The following is a 20,282-nucleotide window of genomic DNA, read 5'->3' as shown; positions in this document are numbered from 1 at the left end:
ACTTTCTTGGTAGGCTACTGTTTAGATACAAGCCATGTAACAGGCACTGTCTTTTGTAAAGTCTGTGTAAAGTTCATTAGTTTCAATGTAGACACTTGCGGCTTATAGACAGGTGTTGCATAATTATGTTCAAAATAAAAATCTTTGTCAAATTCAGTGGGTGCGGCTTATATTTGGGTGCGCTTAATAGTCCGGAAATTATGGTAGGTAATATTCCAAATCACTTAGTTATTCTACCAGGAGTAATTTACCTAGTTTGTGTGACTTCTTATTTTATTCTATTATATTTCCTTTCATGCACCTTAACACCATGCACATTTTCTTAAAGCTAATATAGCTCAACATTGTACAGCAAGTGGGATATGCAATGCTTGTTTTTTTTTTTTTAACAGCCAGATAAACCGTTTCACATGTGCTGAATTGCAAATTAAATTTTACTAGGGCTGAAATGATCCCCCGAGTAACTCAAACACAAAAATGCATAGAGGCTTCTTTTAGTCTATTTAACTACGGAGCACTACGTTTCCCCACAGACCATTATCTCTTGACGCACCACCCGCTAAACTCTGGAGTGCTTTGGAAAGGTAAATAAAAAAGATGCTGCAGAATGAAAAATGGAGGAATGGGGATAAAACAGCAAGTGTAAGAAACTACAGGACAAAGAATAAAGCAACTCCTCACAAGATAATATCATGCAGTTAAACAGGCTGGTCCTAGTATGATTGTGGGTGCTTTAATGCTTTAGAACATGAATTCAGAACATTGGAGTGGCCAAGTCCTAACTTGAACAGCACTGGCATGTCATGGCAGGACCTTACATGAACACTTTCTGTGAATAACAGCTCCTTTGCAAAGAAAGGGTGTTGTTAATAGGTGGCACATGGTGAATGTTTTGGGGATAAAATACTTTTTTTTATTGATTAGGTATAAATTTATAAATACATTAATTCATATTATTATTTAAAACCAACGTTTTCTGTTTCCAATGGAAATCTGAAACCATTTGGTATGACATGCAAAAATAAGACATTGAAAAAGGGGATATTGGGGGGTAACTCAGTTTACAATTTACAAAGAGATTTGGTATTGTATTTGTGACATGCTTAAACCATTGTTAGCTATTGTGATGTGCATGTAATTTGAAATCTATTTTTGGAGAAAGAACCATTTGTAATGGTGCAACATTCCACTTGCAATGAGTCAACCCTAACACAGGAAAAGGAGTAGCAAAAATAAAGAAAGAGGAAGAGCGAGCGCTAGAGTTGGTAAGTGACATGCATACTTGCCCATATTTGGTTAGGCAGTTAAGGCTGCTCTCTTAGGCCTGAAGGCTTCTACAGTCCTCCTAGGTCACTCCTCTACCCCCACTACATACACTCCAGATGATATCTCCCCTAAAATGCTTATGATTTTCTTTCACAAATTTCACACAAAAGTTTCTTCCCCTTGTGCATTAAAAATAAGTGCCCAAAAGCAGAGCAATTGTAGTTACTTAAAACAGCAATGGAATTATTTATGCTTAGGAGTGACTAAACACAGACTACATTCTTCCCTGCTGTATTGGCCAGAAAGGGTGTTCGTGGGATGTTCTCTAAATGGCAAAACTGACAAACAAACTTCTGGTCTTCATCTACACTCCATTACACCCTCCCCCAGAACTGCTAAACCATTTCCTTAATTAAAGACTGTCTGTGTCCTTTTGAAAACACAGACACACAGTTGCGAAACGCATGTCTTTAACAATCAAGGGGTGGATGAACCAATAGACAAATAAAGAGAGATTTAAGCAGTGATAAATTCTCAATAATCATATATGCTTAGTGACATTTTGCCATACCATGCCAATCACTAATGAGGAAGAGTCCGATTCTACATCTGCCTCTTTCAAACCAACTTCCTGCATGTCTTCCCTCACCACATTCATAAACCTCCTCCTTGGCCTTCCTCTTTTCCTCCTTTCTGGTGGCTCCATCCTCAGCATTCTCCTACCGATATACCCCATTTTCCTATTCTGCACATGTCCAAACCATCTCAATCTCGCCTCCCTCACCTTGTCACCAAAACGCCCTACATGCGCAGTCACAAATAAACTCATTTCTAATCCTGTCCATCCTTATCACTCCCAAGGAAAACCTCAGCATCTTCAGCTCTGCTACCTCCAGCTTCACCTCCTGTCTTTTAGCTAATGCCACCGTTTCTAAACCATACAAAATCGCAGGTCTGACCACAGTCCTATAAACTTTCTCTTTCACTCTCGCAGATACCCTTCGATCACAAATCACTCCTGCCATTCTTCTCCACCCACTCCACCCTGCCTGCACTCTTTTCTTCATTACTCTAACACAATCACCATTACTTTGCACTGTTAACAGCTCCACCTCTTCTCCCTGCAACTGCACCACTCCACTGCCCTCATAGTAATACATCATAGTCCAAGGAGTCCAACCTCCACCTTGAACCAGTCTGTCGTTCCTACTGCACACTACCCTGCTGTCACACTGTCCTCATACATGTCCTGCACCACCCTCACATACTTCACTGACACACCTGACTTCCTCATACAATACCACAACTCCTCTTTTAGCACCCTGTCTTACACTTCCTCTTTGGCCTTCTCTATACATTCTTAAAGCAAATTATGAGTCTGTGGTGCTCTTCCTCCGCATAAAACCATACTGTTGCTCACAGATGATCACATCATCTCTCATCCTGGCTTCCACTACTCTTTCCTATAACTTCATGGTGTAACTGATCAACGTAATTCCCCTGTAGTTACTGCAGGTCTGCACATCTCCCTTATTCTTAAAGATCGGTACCAGCTCACTCCTCCTCCAATCCTCAGGCGTCCACTCAACTTCCAAAATTTATTTGAACAACCTGGTTAAAAACTCCACTGCCATCTCGCCTAAACATCTCCATGCTTCACATTAAAATATAATTAGTTATTTCTTATTTATATCTATAAAACAGTAGTGAAAAAACTAAATCAGTCTTTATGCTTATTTTTTCTATGTGGTTCAATTACCTTAGCCTAACATACTTTCTGTTACTGTTCAGTTTCTAAAACTCCTTTATCATTGTCTAGACAGAACTACAGTGGAACCCGGTTATGTTGAGGGCCTAGGGGATGCCAAAAAGTGTCGAGATAACCGATGATCGAGATAAACGAAAACCAATATAAGAGCAATACATTAACGTGCTTGAAATTTCTTTATGTACATGATGTGCGTTATTAAATGAGAATGTACATGCACGTAATTTTAGAAGGTTTTTTTACACAACAGTGATTTGTTTGATGAAGGCATGCTATAAAAATTTACATGTTTGTTAACTGTCAGGAAACCACCTGCCACACCCCATTCGGTGGCTGTCACACCTCCGCTTTCTCTGAAGCTCCCGGCTTCAATCACGCACATTTAGCACTCATCACCAGCTCCTATTTAAACCCCTCACCTCCACACTCTCACCGTCCGTTATTGTTGGTATATGTTGGTTCACGGCGGTCGTCGTTATCGGTCATGCGTATCCTGGTACGTGCCTTCCCACTCGGACTCCGCACTCTCTCAACGGCTGCGCTTTTCTTCCCAAAGCGCATCCCCGATTTACCCGATCCTGCCTTTGTTAATTCTATGCTTTTGCTGCTCATCCCACAATCTCCCGTGTGCTGTTCAGCACCACACCCGTGGATTATATATATATATCCCAGAGCGCACCACCGGAATATTCACTTTCAAGGCGAGTGTTTGTGTTTGGCTTTGCCCTGTGTTGCAATAAACTGTTTTGCTTTCACTTTGGCTTTCGCCTCCCGTTCATCGCATAACATTTAACAACAAAAGGCACATGTGCACCAGCTAACAGCAGAGATTTACCAGTATACAATACAAACCACCGTCGATTCTCGATACAAACCTTTATTATATTCTCCAACATTATAAACACAAAGATCGCTCAAAAAATCAAAAAACGTGCGGGGTGTAGTTAGTTTTTACAAAAAGCTAACCAGTGTCAAAATTAAATTCTCGAGTCATTTCACTCTGACACACAGCTCTGAAAAGTATCCTACACCTGTAGCATCTGTAAGGCTTGATTTTTCAGCCCCTTCCACGAGTTCTTCTGCGGCTGCACAGTGCCAATCGAGATAACCGACGTTAAGTGGCAAATTTGCCCCCTTGTGCTTGAGATATTAGGGTTAGGCGACATAAAAGAATCGACATAACCGATGAGAAAAATGCTAAGACAAAGCAAGAATTTGGCGGTTCCACTTCAAAAACGTCGACTTTATAGGGTTGGCAAGTTAACCGAGGTTGAGATAAGTGGGTTCGACTGTACTACTAAATTTCAATTAGTCCATAGATGGTGCTGTAGCTTAAATGCTTATATAGCGCTCAACAGTGTGATATGGGGAAAAGAAAAATAAAATAACCATATATATGGTTCCCTGGTGGTGCAGTGGTTAGGATGCGGCACTCTCACCGCTGCGGCCCGGGTTCGATCACCAGTCAGGGAACCAACCCCAGCTATTAGGGTTGCACAAGCCTTATTGCCGGTCCCAAGCCCGGATAAATGGGGAGGGTTGCGTTAGGAAGGGCATCCAGCGTAAAAAACATGTGCCAGGTCCGCTGTGGCGACCCGTAATGGGAGAAGCCGAAAGAAAGTTATTTTTTATATATTATATATATTATATATATATATATAAAAAAATAACTTTCTTTCGGCTTCTCCCATTACGGGTCGCCACAGCGGACCATCCGCATGTTTGATTTGGCACGTTTTTTACGCCAATAAATAAATAAATATATATATTTATAAACACACATACATATATATACACATATATATATACACACACACACACACACACACACACACACAGCGGCAGGCCTGGACAAAGTGGGAAGATCCGAGGAGGGAAGAGGCAGGAACAGTGGTCACTGGAACCTCAGGAGCATGTTTAACTGCTGCAGTAAACAATTACATTTTTGTCACTGTTGTGGTTTTCAGTGAATGCATATGCATTTGTACACCAATGTGTGTGTGTGCGTATATACCTCTCTCTCTCTCTCTCTCTCTCTCAAAAAAAAAAAAAAATTAGACCATTGCAATTTACTCTTAAAATGGCATCCCATGCCAGTCTTTTTAATTTCTACTCAAGCAAACCTCATTCTGCTTAATGATGGTACTGATTTGTTGATCACCTGAATCCAATCCTATTTAATGGAGAACAGTAGAAGAGAAGAAAAAATATTTAATAAACATTTCTCTTGCATTGTGACTAATTGGATGGTAAAAAAGTGCTAAAAGTCTTTTAAAAGGTAATTAAAAATGTAAAAATAAATGAGCATGCCAAAAACAGTGACAGTGGGGGGGAAAAAAAAAAAAAAAAAAAGGCTTAATCCTAGCTTTACTGGCACAAGGATTCAGTGAGCGTCAAGTTGCTTCTATCCTTTATATTTCAAAGACGGCAGTTTACAAATACAAGATCAAGCAACAGACACTAGCAACAACAAAGCTACAGCCTGGGAGAGGCCTAAATTCGGCCAGTAACAAGCGAGATGACCGCAAACTTATTCGAATGGCAATCAGTAAAAAAAGCAAAGGAGAGCCAGGCTAAAATTTGCAAAAAGGCAAAAAAATAAAATAAAATAAAAGCACAGGTATTGGGGTGTAGTGGACTAGAGTAAGGAAATCTTTTCTGAGGCGTCCAATTTTCAGCTTTGCCTGACACTCAGACATGTTATGGTTAAATGAAAACTTGGAGAGGCCTACAACCCACAGTGTCTTGCACCAACTGTAAAATAAGGAGGAGGGTCAGTGATGATCTGGGGGTGCTTCAGCAAGGCTGGAATTAGACAGGTTTGTCTTTGTGAAGGGGACATGAATCAAGCCAAGCACAGGATTGTTCTAAAATAACATTTGCTTCCTTTTGCCAAGACAATGTTCCCCCAACTTGGAGGATTGAATTATCCAACAGGACAATGCACCATGCCAGATCAGAGTCTGGATGGAGGATCAACAGATCAAGACCCTGTCATAGCCAGCCTAATATCAAGATTTAAACCCTATTGAAAACATCTGGAATGTAATCAAGAGGAAGATGGATGGTCAAATTATCAATCAAAGCTGACAAAAAGAGTGGTATAATTTTACCCAACAGCAATGGGAAAAACTGGTAGAGAGCATGCCAAAATGCACTAAAGCTGTAATTGCAAATTGAAGTTATTTCACCAAATACTGGTTTCTTTGGTCTTTGGCTGGTTATTTAGCCAACACAACTATTTTTTTTTTTTTTCAAAATTATTTGCATTTTGTTTTATTTCAGTTTTTAAAGCTCTGCAAATACTGCATGATCTTGGGTTATCATTTCCTTTAAATATACACTCTAACAAGTTATGTGTTGAATTTAGGAGAAATAGTCAGCAGTTCACACACACAAAAAAAAAAAATAATAATAACCTGTTCATCTAACGAATACATGCACCTGTAAGAAAAACAAACTGATTTTGCAGTAGTCTCTTTTTCTAAACTGTATGTATATATTTATTGATTTTTTGTAATCAAGCCCATTAGCTTCAATTATATTTTTATTGCATTTGTCTACCACACATAAGCAAAGAAACAACTGCTGAGCATGGGCACTGCACAGAAACAAGCCAGGATTTGTTTAAAAGTATGCACCTCCTGAACAAAGAACAACAAGTAGAGTGCTAAACACTGTCTATTGCAGGAAATACACCCAGTAGGCATATGTATAAATATGCCTTTTATAGGAAAATAAAGGTGACTATGGTGACTATAGGCATACCTTCCAATATTTGCACAGTTGTGTTCATAGGGATGGTCTACAGAACTTTAACCAACATTCAAAGTTGTATTGTTTAAAAAATGTAATATGGGGATGACAGCACCCTAAATGTGTATAGATGTTTTCTTTTGTATTGCACTTTGATCTGTAAAGATGTTCCTTTAATTAAAAGCATTTAGTTTGTGATCTCATACACAAATTTATTTATTTATATATACACACACACATACATACATACATACATACATATATACACACACACACACACCCTTTCCTTTTTCACGTTTACTCTGTAAATTTTAAACGAGTGAGTCATTGCACTTCCTAGCAACAAAACAAAAGTACTTTAGGCTACACTATATTACACAGTCTTTTAAGTAGCCTCAGGGTTTCTAACACGTGATAAAACGCATTCTTTAGCCTTGGTAGCAACAGAATTTTTCAGAAAATTGAAAGGCCCAATGGTCTTTTCTTTCTTTCAAAAGCAGGGGTTTGGAATTCACGGAAGTGAGCTTCTACCAGATAAGGGATTGATAAGCATATTCCTAGGTTCTCCCCCACGGCTGCTTGGGCCTGTCGTCCGGAACACTTTAGCATTACCACAAAACTATGCTGTTAAAACGGGCAAGTAAAATTATGTTAAACTACTAAATCATTAAACCGAATAAACGTGTATTATTCCTGTGCAAGGTTACAAAAAAAAACACCCCACCCAATTTACAGCGAACCCTAAACAAAAGACAGTTAATTGCTCCGACTAAAAAAGAAAACACACTTTGTAACAAGTGGTTTTCCATTGATACTAATTAAACGCTTACCTCAGTTCGAATTCGCCACAACAGAAGATCTCTCGACCTCGGCTTTAATGCGACTTTGTCGGCGTTCTTATACGGGGTTGATTCATTCACTGCTCGAGTAGTGTGCCAAACGATTGACTGTTGAAACTTGTTTTTTTTTTTTGTTTTTTTTTTAACTAGACCAAACACGATTATAATGAACTGTTGCTACCTTTTATGGCAGCATCAAGGTGTAAAATGAGTATCTAGGGTGATAGGACAGCGATATTAAACAACTTTTTGTACCACAAAAGAGCAGCTTGTCTGGGTAGCGGACGTGGATCGGATAGTGCCCACCTTTCCTCCTTAAACCCGCCCACAGCGGAAATGCAAGAGTGACAACACCCCAAAAGAGCTGATAAAACAATAGAGCACGCTGCATGACTGTGTATAATTTCTTTCTTTCTTGCTTTCTTTTTTATTACAAATAATCTATTAGTTATAAAAGCATTTCCAGCAGGACTTTATTAGTTGATCAAATGCCATCTCTTGTTTGGATGGGAAATAATTAAGCTTCCTTTTTTTCTTTCGGCTGCTCACGTTAGGGGTCGCCACAGCGGATCACCCGTCTCCATACCACCATGTCCTCTACATCTCCCTCTTTCAAACTAACTACCTCCTTGTTTTACTCACCGTATCTATAAACCACCTCCTTGGCCTTCTTCTTTTTCTCCCGCCTGCCAGCTGCATCCTCAGCATTCTTCTAACCATATACCCATATTTTTTGTTTTATTAGATATTTATGGTAGGCTGGGAGATTATTAATAAGAATGCTGTATATGCCAGAAGTATGTCTAGTATCATACAATACATTTTCAATAGGGGATTTTTGAGACATATTTGGTAATGATCTAATTGATTGACTTTTAATCCAATTTCTTATTTGTAATTGAAATAGCTAAATAATTCAGACAATTGAAGGAAGCTTACAAATATTAAATTAACATAAAGGTCACAAACCATTTTGATTCCTTCCAATCCAACTATGTAGAATTCGGTCAACAATAGGACTTCGAATATTAGGATTATTGTCAAGAGTAAGAATGTGTTTAAGCCTAGAAGAGAATGTGATTCCTGCCATGCTCCAAAGGTATCTACAAGAACAGGTTTTTTTCAAATCTTGGAAAGCGTCTTCCTTGCACTCAAAAAAGTAATAGCTGATATTGGGTTAGTTTTCATTTCATATTGCTGTATTGAAACCCATCTCACATCAGTGTTCTTTAATTGCATCCAAATCCACAGTCGGCGAAATTAAGAAGCTAGATAATAATATTTGGGAGATTCAGCCCACCTTTAGCATATGGGGCCTGGAGTGTGACTAGGTAACCCTGTTTTTTTTAATGCCATATAAATGCAAATAAAGCTTTATTAAGGTCACTTAAATAGTACTTAGGAATTTTCAAAAGAAATAAGTAAATATTAATTTTTACTTTATTGATTTTACCAATCAATGGCAGAGGTAAGTCCATCCACCGCTGCAAATCTAAAAAAAAAAAAAAAATTTTTATCAAAAGAGTCTGATACATTAATTGGAAAAGTCTCACTTTTCGAGTAATTTCATTTATAACCTGATACTGCACTGTATTCCTTGAGACACTGAAATAGGGAGAGGAGGGGAAAGGGAAGAATATTAGCAGATCATTTTGGGGATGACATTTTCTAGTTGCATTGCAATTATTTTTGCTAAAATTTTATAGTCAGAATTCAGCAAACTGAGAGGCAACTATAAGAAACACATTTTTGTTTATCTTTTCCAGGCTTAGGTAGTAATGTTATTGTTAGCATCTCCAGTGAGTATGGTAACACTTGGCTATCTAGCACTTTCTTAATCATGTTAGTAAGAGGGGTGAGTAATTTTCTAGAAAATGCTTTTCAATTGGGAATTCTGTAATTATTCTGTAAAGATTTGATAGCACAGTGTGCCTCCTCCTCAGATATTCCAGCATCGACAAGATCTTTGTCTATTATATCATATTTTGGAAAAAGGTAGTCTATACCGAAATTATTTTATTTCAGTGTCAATATTTTCAGTATCAAAATTACACCTTCCAAAATGTTGTTAAACAATCTAGTTAAAATTACACTGCCATCTCTCCTAAACATCTCCATGCTTCTACTGGTGTGTCATCTGGGCCAACCAACTTTTCACTTTTCATCCTTTTTATAACTGCATGCACTTCCTCCTTATTTGTCCCATGCTCTTCTCTATTCACTTTCACCACACCGTCCAAACTCACTCTCTCTCTCTCTCTCTCTCTCTCTCTCTCTCTCTCTCTCTGTCTTTCTCACATTATCTTTATTCATCAGATGCTTAAAATACTTAATCCACCTCCTCAACACTGTCTCCTCACTCTACTCAACACATTTCCATTTGCATCATTGAGTGCCTTAACTTGCAGAACATCCTTCCCAGCTTTGTCCCTCTGTTTAGCCAATCAATACAAATCCTTTTCTCCTTCTTATTGTCTAACTTCGTATACAGCTCATCATATGCCTTTTCCTTAGCTTTTGCTATATCCCTATTCGCCTGTTGCCTTGTCTTCTTGTACTCCTGCCTACTATATTCAATCTCTCTGCAAATCCCAATTCTATTTCGCCAACCTCTTTCTACTTACGTATGCTCCTGTACTTCCTCATTCCACCACCACAACTCTGTCTTCCTTTCTCTTTCCAGATTTCACACCAACACCTTACATCTCCAATCTCTTCCTGGTTGCATGCATGGAATATAGTCCACCTGTGTGCAGCTTCCTTCACTCTTGGGTCAAATAAGTATTTGATACACTGCCGATTTTTCAAGTTTTCCTACTTAAACAGAACAAAGGGATCTGTAATTTTCATTGTAGGTAAACCTCGACTGTGAGAGACAGAATCTAAAAAACATATCCAGAAAATCACATTGTATGATTTTTTTTTTTATTAATTTCCATTTTATTGCATGAAATAAGTATTTGATACAATAGAAAAATAGGACTTAATAATTGGTACAGAAACCTTTGTTTACAATTACAGATGTCAGATGTCTCACAAATCTCATGATTCATGGCCCCATCCATCCTCCCCTTCATACTGTGCCGTCATCCAAATTTGCAGAAAAGCACCCCCAAAGCATCATGTTTTCAACCCCATTCTTCACAGTTTGGATAGAGTTCTTAGGATTGTACCACATTACCTTCTCCCATGCCTCCTCTGGATCATCCAGATGGTCTTTGGCAAACTTCAGACAGGCCTGGACATGTGCTGGCGTGAGGATATTAATCCATGACGGTGTAGTGTGTTACTAATAGAAACCGTTGAGACTGTGGTCTCAGCTCTCTTCAGGTCATTGACCAGGTCCTTCCATGTAGTTCTAGGCTGATCCCTCACCTTTCTTAGGATCACTGATAATCCACGAGGCAAGATCTTGAATGGAGCCCAAGTCTGAGGGAGCTTCACAGTCATTTCAGATTTCTTCCATTTTCTGAAAATTGCGCCAACAGTTGTTGCCTTCTCACCAAGATGTTTGCCTATTGACCTTTAGCCAATTCCAGCCTTGTGCAGGTCTACAATTTGTCCCTAGTGTCCTTACATAGCGCTTTGATCTCACCCATAGTGGAGAGGTTGGAGCCTGTTTTATTGAGTGTGTGGACAGGTATCTTTTATACAGGTAACGAGTTCAAGCAGGTGCAATTAATTCAGGTAATGAGTGGAGGATAGGAGGGCTTCTTAAAGACAGGTTGATAGGTGATCAAATACTTATTTCATGCAATAAAAAGATAATTATTTTAAAATCAATGTGATTTTTTTGTATTTTCTTTTTAGATTCTACTCTTACAGTAGAGTTGTAGCTACGATGAAAATTGCAGATCTCTTCGTTCATTGTAAGTGAAAAAACTTGAAAAATAGGCAGTGTATCAAATATTTTTTTGACCCACTGTATACGTCACCCTATGCACCTCCTTCTTCTCAAAATATGTACTGTGATGACATGGTCTGGAGAGACGACCACCTCAAGAACACGCTCCAAACACAACTTCAAACGGAAAATCAGTAAACATATGACGTAAGGGCGGGGCAGATGAATGAGACATGGCTGGTGCCTGATCAAGCACACAGCTGCTCCTTACCATCCTTGAGCAGCAGAAGGCACATAAACATAGATGAAGATATGTGCAGAGAGCTCGGTCTGAACCACACTTATAGAACATATCTCTATGCTTTCTCCCACAGGCAGCAGCAGCAGCTCCAGCAGCGAAGATTAAAGAAACCGCCAAGCCCAACCACACACCTGCCTCGGACAGCCCCCAGGTCGCTCTATGAGTTAGCGCACACACACACACACACACACACACACACACACACACACACACAGCCATGTTTACATTGTACAGACAAACACACTAAACACAAGTTTGCAACCTATTTCCCGGCCTACCTTCAGCTTGACTGCGAGGTGCTACAGTATTTACCACTGCCATCTCCATCTATTTTGCAAAATCTACTACAATCTGCCCTTCCACATTCCCCTCCTTTAGGCCATACCTACCCATCACTTCCTCATCAACTATGTTCCCTTTACCAACATGTTCATTGAAGTTGGCCCCAACCACCAAACTTTCTTTCTTAGATACACTCTCCACCACTTCATCTAGCTCACTTTTAACTCAGGATTACCTCTACACCATTTCTCTTTCCATCCACACCATGGTAGAAAAGTTCGAATCCACGTCCAATGTTCCTGGCTTTACTCCCTTTCCAATTGGTCTCTAGAACCCATAAGATGCCTCCACTCCATCATATCAGCTAGCTCTTTCACTTTACCAGTCATAGTGCCAACATTACTAGAACTAACCCTAACATCCACACTCCTATGATTCTCCTTTCTCTGCTGTCTCTGTAGACATCTTACCCCTCTTCTCTTCCTTTTCCAAACAGTAGCCTAATTTCCACTGGTACCCTGTTGGTTAAAAATGCCAGTGGCAGTCGTTGGTAACCTGGGCCTCGACCAATCTGGTATGAAATTTAGGACTCCTTGTTCTACTCAATGTTGAAGTTCTTGAAGGTTTTTTTGTAACATTGGCTCTACAAAGCATGCAAAAGTAAAAATTCAACAGGTAGTCACACCAAATGTTGATTTGATTTGTCTTTTTATCCTGTTAATTTACTTTCAATTTTGCAAATTTTTCACAACTGCTTTATCGAGATGCCATCGAGAACATCCTGAGCAGCTGCATCATTGTCTGGTTTGGGAATTGCACCGTCTCGGGTTGCAAGACTCTAAAATGGATAGTAAGGACGGCTGAGAAGATCATTGGGGTCTCTCTTCCCTCCATCATAGACATTTACACCACACGTTGCATTCATAAAGCCACTAGGATTGTGGCTGACCACACACTTGTAACTCTTCTGCCATCTGAAAAGAGTTAAAGAATCATTCGGGTTCTCACATCCAGACTGTGTAACAACTTATTTCCACAAACAATCAAACTAATTGGACTGAAACACACACACACAGACACACAGGTGAAAATAAGTACTCTTAATTTAATTAAAAATATACTTGAAATTCAGATAGTATATTTATAGCACAATTGCATGTACTCCAAACATGCTTACTTCAAGTGCGTTAAAATGTACTGTATTGCATTTGAATGTATTATTTAAAAGTATACTAAAGGTTCTTGGGTAGTAAATATATACTTAGTTGCACTTTTAAGAAATATGCTAAAACACTCATACTTTTTATGACACTTTAGTGTATTTACAGAAAGCCTACATATTTTTATTTTTACTTAAAATATGCTTTATGTTTGCTTTGTGCAGTACAATAATTAGTGCGTTTAAAGTATCCATAGACATACTGTATATATATATATATATATATATATATATATATATATATATATATATATATATATGTAACGAGGGTGACACTAATATTCGCCCTCTTAATGGCTGAAGACAGGCCGATATTGTATTAATTATTAAGATAGCCGACTACGCCACCTGGGGGCTTATCTGAGACCCAGGACTCAAAAGGACACCCGCATTTAATTTAAATCACTTCACACAGAGGGCTGGGCATCAAATATTGACAGTCACGAGATGGATCAAGTTACAAAGACCTTTTATTAAATACACAGATAAAAATATTTAAGATTTGGAAATCAATGCAACATTCAATTAAAAAATAGCACACTGAAAAGTCCTTAAGAAGGATGCAAGATGATGTTAGTCCAAAGGAGCTGTCCAGTCTGTCCTGGCTCGATCAGAGCAAGTGCACCACTTCGATTCAGTCCTACAGTGGCCTAAGTCTCCACCGGATTTAAACAGCACACTGTAAAACAGATGAGACAGCTGCCAGTATCTCTAGCTCACAAGTTATACACAACACCCCAATAATTACTTTCTCGTGCACACAGTTCCAAACCACAGCACAATCACACCACTCCAATAGCACAGCACCCGGAATATAGCAATAAAAATTCACAAAGTGACTCTAAGCTAGCACACTGGCAATCATCAGTTTTTGTATTAAATTTTAAGGTCAAACAGTGCAACCGGTTAAGTTCAACTGGAGTCTTTCATTCAGTGGTCTGGCTTCCGGAGTATAATGGCTAAAATCGTACTCACAATAGGACCGGGTAGCAATTCCCACTACCCAGTCTACACGAAATCCAGCGTTGTAACCGGAGTGTTCTGTTCCGCCGGGATAAACACTCTTACGCTCCACTCACAGCGTGGATTCCTCTCGCTCTCCCTCGGCGTCGTCACTACACGCCAGTCCACCCGCACTCATCGCATAGTGTAGCTAACCTCGTCCTTCAGCGTATACACTGCACATGGATCTGCTCACACTCGTTGCATACTGGTATAACCTCCGAGTCTGTCAGCGTGTTCGCCGTTCATCCACCCGCTCACGCGGTCTCCGGAAAACGCCAACTCGCCAGTCACACTTCCGCTATTCCCACGTGACTGCCCGTCTTCCGTAAGGCGCTCTCTCTTACACAGTCTCTACAGCATGCTTTTAAAGGGCACAGTCCCCACCCTTCCCTCATCAGCTCATCATGCTGGCATACGCAACAATCTGTTGCTCATAAAAAGAAAAAGCTGAACAAGGCAATACAGACGAGGCATGATGCACGAGATTATACAGATCATTAATACATACATAAAAACAACAATGATTATGCAGGAGATTATCCAATTCATTAAAAAATAACATAAATACTCAGATCCCGTCACACCCCCCCACAATAACATATCAGCAGTCCCTGCTATTACTTCATCTGTACCTCAAAGGCCGCTGTCCTAAATTTGGACGTGTCGAGCGCCTGACCTCATTTCCTCCCTCCACCACATTAGGCTCTAAAACGAACCATGTACTATAGGGCAGGGGATCTGCTTGTACCCTAGTCCCTTCAGGACGTATTGGTTGTAGCTGTCCTACCTCCGGTGCAAAACACAACTTAAGGGCATTTCGGTGCAAAACTTTCTCTTGTCCCCCATGTTCTGGTCACACTCGATACACAAGTCCAGTCTCCCCCAATGTTCCAAGCACAATATAAGGAACTGGGTCCCACCAACTAGACAAAATTGGGCCCCATATCTGAATGGAAACACACGGGACAACCGAAGGTCTGGACTACATGTTCCCACAAAGCTCTAACAGTTGCCTTAGCAGTTTGATCCTTAGTTGGAACAGCCCATGCATAACGTGTGAACATGTCAACAATAACCAAGATATTTTGGCATGAATCAGTTGGACGTCCTAAGGTCAAAAAATCTAGGGCTACCACTTCTAACGGAAATGATACCTCAATTGGATTCAGCGAGGCCTTATCCTCCCTTCCTCTTTGCAGGCCACAAATGACACAGCCCAGCTGGAACCCTTTTACAGTCTCCTCCATCTTTGGCCAGTAGAAATAACGTCTGACTCTCGACAATGTCCGTGCCACTCCTGCATGAGCAGATGCATCATGGTATCTTTCCCATACTTCTTCCCGTCTTGCGGCTGGACAAATAATCTGCAAATATAACTCCTGGGTACTGGGATCAATCACTCGCTTGTAAAGCACTCCATCTTGAATCACAAGTTTAGCATTGTGCTGCAATAAACGTTTAACTGTCAAGGACATCGTGATCCGCTCGTTTGATGTGGGCACCCTGTTAGACTCAACGTAAGACCGTACCTGTTGGAGTTCCTCATCCTCACTTTGGCTCTTACGCCACCCCTCCACATCCAGGGCATCAATCCCTGACTGGCAGGCATCTTCTGTTGCCTCAACCTGTCGTACCTCAATAGGGGCTATTGGAAACCTGGATAAACTATCAGCATTAGCATTCTCACGTCCAGCCCGGTACTTCAATGTGAAATCAAAATTTGCCAGCTGGGCCACCCAACGTTGCTCCACCGCTCCCAGTCTTGCTGTCTGTAGATGGGCCACCGAATTATTGTCTGTAACAACAGTACACTTAACTCCAGTCAGATAATCTTTAAATTTCTCAGTAATGGCCCATTTCAAGGCCAGCAATTTCAACTTAAAAGAGCTATAATTGGCATCGTTCCGTTCTGCAGGGTGAAGGCTGCGGCTTGCGTAAGCTATAACCCGCTCCTGCCCATCTTGGATCTGTGATAGAACGGCCCCCAAGCCCTGGTGGCTGGCATCAGTATAGAGGACAAAAGGTAAAGAAAAGTCAGCATAGGCCAAAATGGGTGCTTGAGTAAGGCATGTCTTTAATTTTACAAACGCATCTTGGCAGTCAGTACTCCACTCGACCTTACGGCTACTGGACTTCTTGTCAGCTGAAACTCCCACTAGAAGAGCATTTAAAGGTTGTGCCATCCGGGCAAAATTTGCAATAAATCTTCTATAGTACCCGGCCAATCCCAAGAATGCTCTCACCTCTCGAACAGTCGAAGGGACTGGCCACCCTTGTACGGCTGCAGTTTTTTCTGGATCTGGACTTATGCCGGACTTGTCCACTACATGCCCCAAGAATTTCACTTGCCTCTGCAGGAACTGGCACTTATCTGTTCTCAACTTCAGTCCATGCTGCGACAGTCGCTGGAATACCTGCTCCAGATGATGAAGATGGGTGGTGAAATCTACCGAATACACAATGACATCATCCAAATACACCAACAGAAAGTCCACAATATAGTCACTCAAACAATGTTGCATTAATCTCTGGAACGTAGCGGGTCCATTGCAAAGGCCAAATGGCATCCGTTGGAATTCAAATAGCCCCAAGGGGGTCGTGAAGGCAGTCTTTGGACGATCGTCAGTGTGCACCCCCACTTGCCAATAGCCACTAGCCAAATCCAAGGTACTAAACCACTCAGCCCTTGTTAAGGTAGTCAATGTCTCTTCTATTCGAGGAAGTGGGAATGCATCCTTATGTGTAATTGCATTTAACTTCCTGTAGTCCACACAAAAGTGCCAACTTCCAACTTTCTTCTTGACCATAACTACTGGGGCTGCCCATGGGCTGTTACTCTCAGAAATGATACCTCTCTCCAACATATCTGTCAGTAAAACTTTCATCTCTTTATACATCATTGGGGGAAGGGGTCGAAAGCGTTCCCGAACAGGAGGGGCATCCCCAGTATAAAACCTATGTTGGACAGTCTCTGTAAAACCCAAATCATCCTCATGCTTGGCAAACACCCCACTCCATTTTTTCAAAAGTGTATCAACTGCTTGACATTGCTGATTGGTTAAGTCAGATCCAAGTATTACTGGGCTCACCTGGTCGGCAATTACCTCCTCTGTAGAGCTTTCAACTTCCACCATCTGACGTCAACAACTCCATCTGTATTCAAGGTCAGATCAAGATCCCTCGGGCCATAGATATCCGCCTTCGGCATCTCATACAATCGACCCAGCTTCTGGTACCGGCCCACAGACACTCTGTAAGGATGCAAATTACACAACCGGACCGGCACCCTACCGTCCTTAACTATAGCCAGAGATCGAGCAGCAGGCACAGCATCTGACTCCAACAGAGGTTCCACCAATCCACAATAATGCCGATTCTGCAAGCCCATTCGGACACGCCCCCATACAATGACTTCGCTTTGGGGAGGGATCCATATCTTGTGGCGACTGGCTGGCCAAACATATCCCAGGAATCCATCCTCTTGGGTGTGAGCCGCAATACGTTGACATGCTGCCATAGCCTTTTTCCACACTCGCAGTTCCGCAGAGCTCTGAAATGAGAAAGACTGCGATGGGCCCTGAAACAGGGCACTCCAGCATGCTGAAATAACATTCATTCCGATAATTAAAGGATTAGTAGAACATTCATCTTTTACAATCACAACACCTCTTCCGTGTAGTTGAATGCCTGCCACTTCAAGTCCAATACAGCATACCCTACGTAAGGGATTTCTAGGCCATTTGCAGCTCTCAAGGTCAACAAGGGGGCATCACCCAATTTACAGCTAGGAAAGTTCTCTTCGAGCATACTCTGCCGCATCAATGTTACTTGTGACCCAGTATCTAACAGGCCTTTACAGGGAACATTCTGGATTAAAACATCTACCATTGGGCAGTCAGCAATAAAGTAGTCGGTGGTCCCTTGGTTTTCCAGTGGGGTAAGTAACCCTGTTGTTTGGACCTCTAAAACAGGGCATTCTCGTTTAAAGCTTGTCTAGGCTCCCTGTTCTCTCTACAGTTGCGAGCAACATGGCCTGGTTGTTGGCAGCGTCGACATATCGGTCTACCCTCAGGGTCCCAACGGTTTACAAACTGGTAATCTCTCCTCCTGGGACCAAGAGGGGCCTGCTGTTGTAGGGGTGCATGGGTTCCAGGGGGTACTGCATTAGGGGGCCTCAGCTCCCTCATCACTTCCTGAGTCAGCTCACGAATCTGGCCTTTAACCTCCTCCAAGATCTCTCGTTTCAACTCAGCCCTCCAATCAGGCCTAAGTGCATGTAGATTAGGTGTCTCGCGTTGACTAATAGCAGCACATGCAGTCTCATACCTGGTTTGGCCGTACTCCTCCTCCAACGATAACGCCTCCTGATGTAACTCTGCAAATGTTCCTGCTTGGTTGCGACGTGCATACGTTTTTAAGGCCCTCAACATCGGACCATCCTCCATCCCCATCAAGAGCTGCTCCTTTAGTTGACCTTCGGCCAGGACTCCCACTGGGCTGCGCCTCTGCAGCCTACAAAAGATTTCGCTTAAACATAAAACAAAAGCTTTAAAAGATTCATCTGACTTCTGCCTGCAGCTAAAAAACTGTGACCTAAGGACGGGCAAAGGGATTTCTCCAGCGTAAAGAACATCTAATTGATCAAAAATTTTACTCAGCTTATCACGTTCTGCATCAGCCAAAACACTAATTTCTCGCTTTGCATCCCCACCCAAAGCACCCAATAAAATTTGTATTTGTTTCTCTTCAGTCATTTCTTGGGCCTCTAAAAGCCCTCGAATTTGCTCTTTCCAATCCCCATAGCTCAAATCACTACCTACCCCATTAAATTTAGGAACCCAAGGGGCCCCAGGAAAAACCGGCATCATAATTTTAAAATAAAATAAAAAATTCCTATTCAATCCACCACGTGAATGTCAAATCGATAGCCCAGATCCCTCACACAGGTCCAAAAATCCTGCCGACTACGCCAGATGTAACGAGGGTGACACTAATATTCGCCCTCTTAACGGCTGAAGACAGGCCGAAATTGTATTAATTATTAAGATAGCCGACTACGCCACCTGGGGGCTTATCTGAGACCCAGGACTCAAAAGGACACCCGCATTTCATTTTAAATCACTTCACACAGAGGGCTGGGCATCAAATATTGACAGTCATGAGATGGATCAAGTTACAAAGACCTTTTATTAAATACACAGATAAAAATATTTAAGATTTGGAAATCAATGCAACATTCAATTAAAAAATAGCACACTGAATAGTCCTTAAGAAGGATGCAAGATGATGTTAGTCCAAAGGAGCAGTCCAGTCTGTCCTGGCTCGATCAGAGCAAGTGCACCACTTCGATTCAGTCCTACAGTGGCCTAAGTCTCCACCGGATTTAAACAGCACACTGTAAAACAGATGAGACAGCTGCCAGTATCTCTAGCTCACAGGTTATACACAACACCCCAATAATTACTTTCTCGTGCACACAGTTCCAAACCACAGCACAATCACACCACTCAATAGCACAGCACCGGAATATAGCAATAAAATTCACAAAGTGACTATAAGCTAGCACACTGGCAATCATCAGTTTTTGTATTAAATGTTAAGGTCAAACAGTGCAACCGGTTAAGTTCAACTGGAGTCTTTCATTCAGTGGTCTGGCTTCCGGAGTATAATGGCTAAAATCGTACTCACAATAGGACCGGGTAGCAATTCCCACTACCCAGTCTACACGAAGTCCAGCGTTGTAACCGGAGTGTTCTGTTCCGCCGGGATAAACACTCTTACGCTCCACTCACAGCGTGGATTCCTCTCGCTCTCCCTCGGCGTCGTCACTACACGCCAGTCCACCCGCACTCATCGCATAGTGTAGCTAACCTCGTCCTTCAGCGTATACACTGCACATGGATCTGCTCACACTCGTTGCATACTGGTATAACCTCCGAGTCTGTCAGCGTGTTCGCCGTTCATCCACCCGCTCACGCGGTCTCCGGAAAACGCGCCAGTCA

At 41.4% G+C, this 20,282-nt stretch overlaps 1 protein-coding gene across 1 annotated transcript in view; it reads right to left on the bottom strand.

Moving 5' to 3' along the window:
* Nucleotides 1-7,938, bottom strand: part of LOC124402706 (integrin beta-1-like) — a 63,642-nt gene extending 55,704 nt beyond the window's left edge. The window contains exon 1 of the mRNA XM_046875872.1: nt 7,621-7,938. The gene's annotated coding sequence lies outside the window, so the exon portion shown is untranslated. The remainder of the gene's footprint in view (nt 1-7,620) is intronic.
* Nucleotides 7,939-20,282: the final 12,344 nt, after the last annotated feature.

The sequence above is a fragment of the Silurus meridionalis genome, chromosome 20, assembly GCF_014805685.1.
Source record: "Silurus meridionalis isolate SWU-2019-XX chromosome 20, ASM1480568v1, whole genome shotgun sequence".
NCBI lineage: Eukaryota > Metazoa > Chordata > Actinopteri > Siluriformes > Siluridae > Silurus > Silurus meridionalis.
This window is presented reverse-complemented; position numbering and strand designations above follow the sequence as displayed.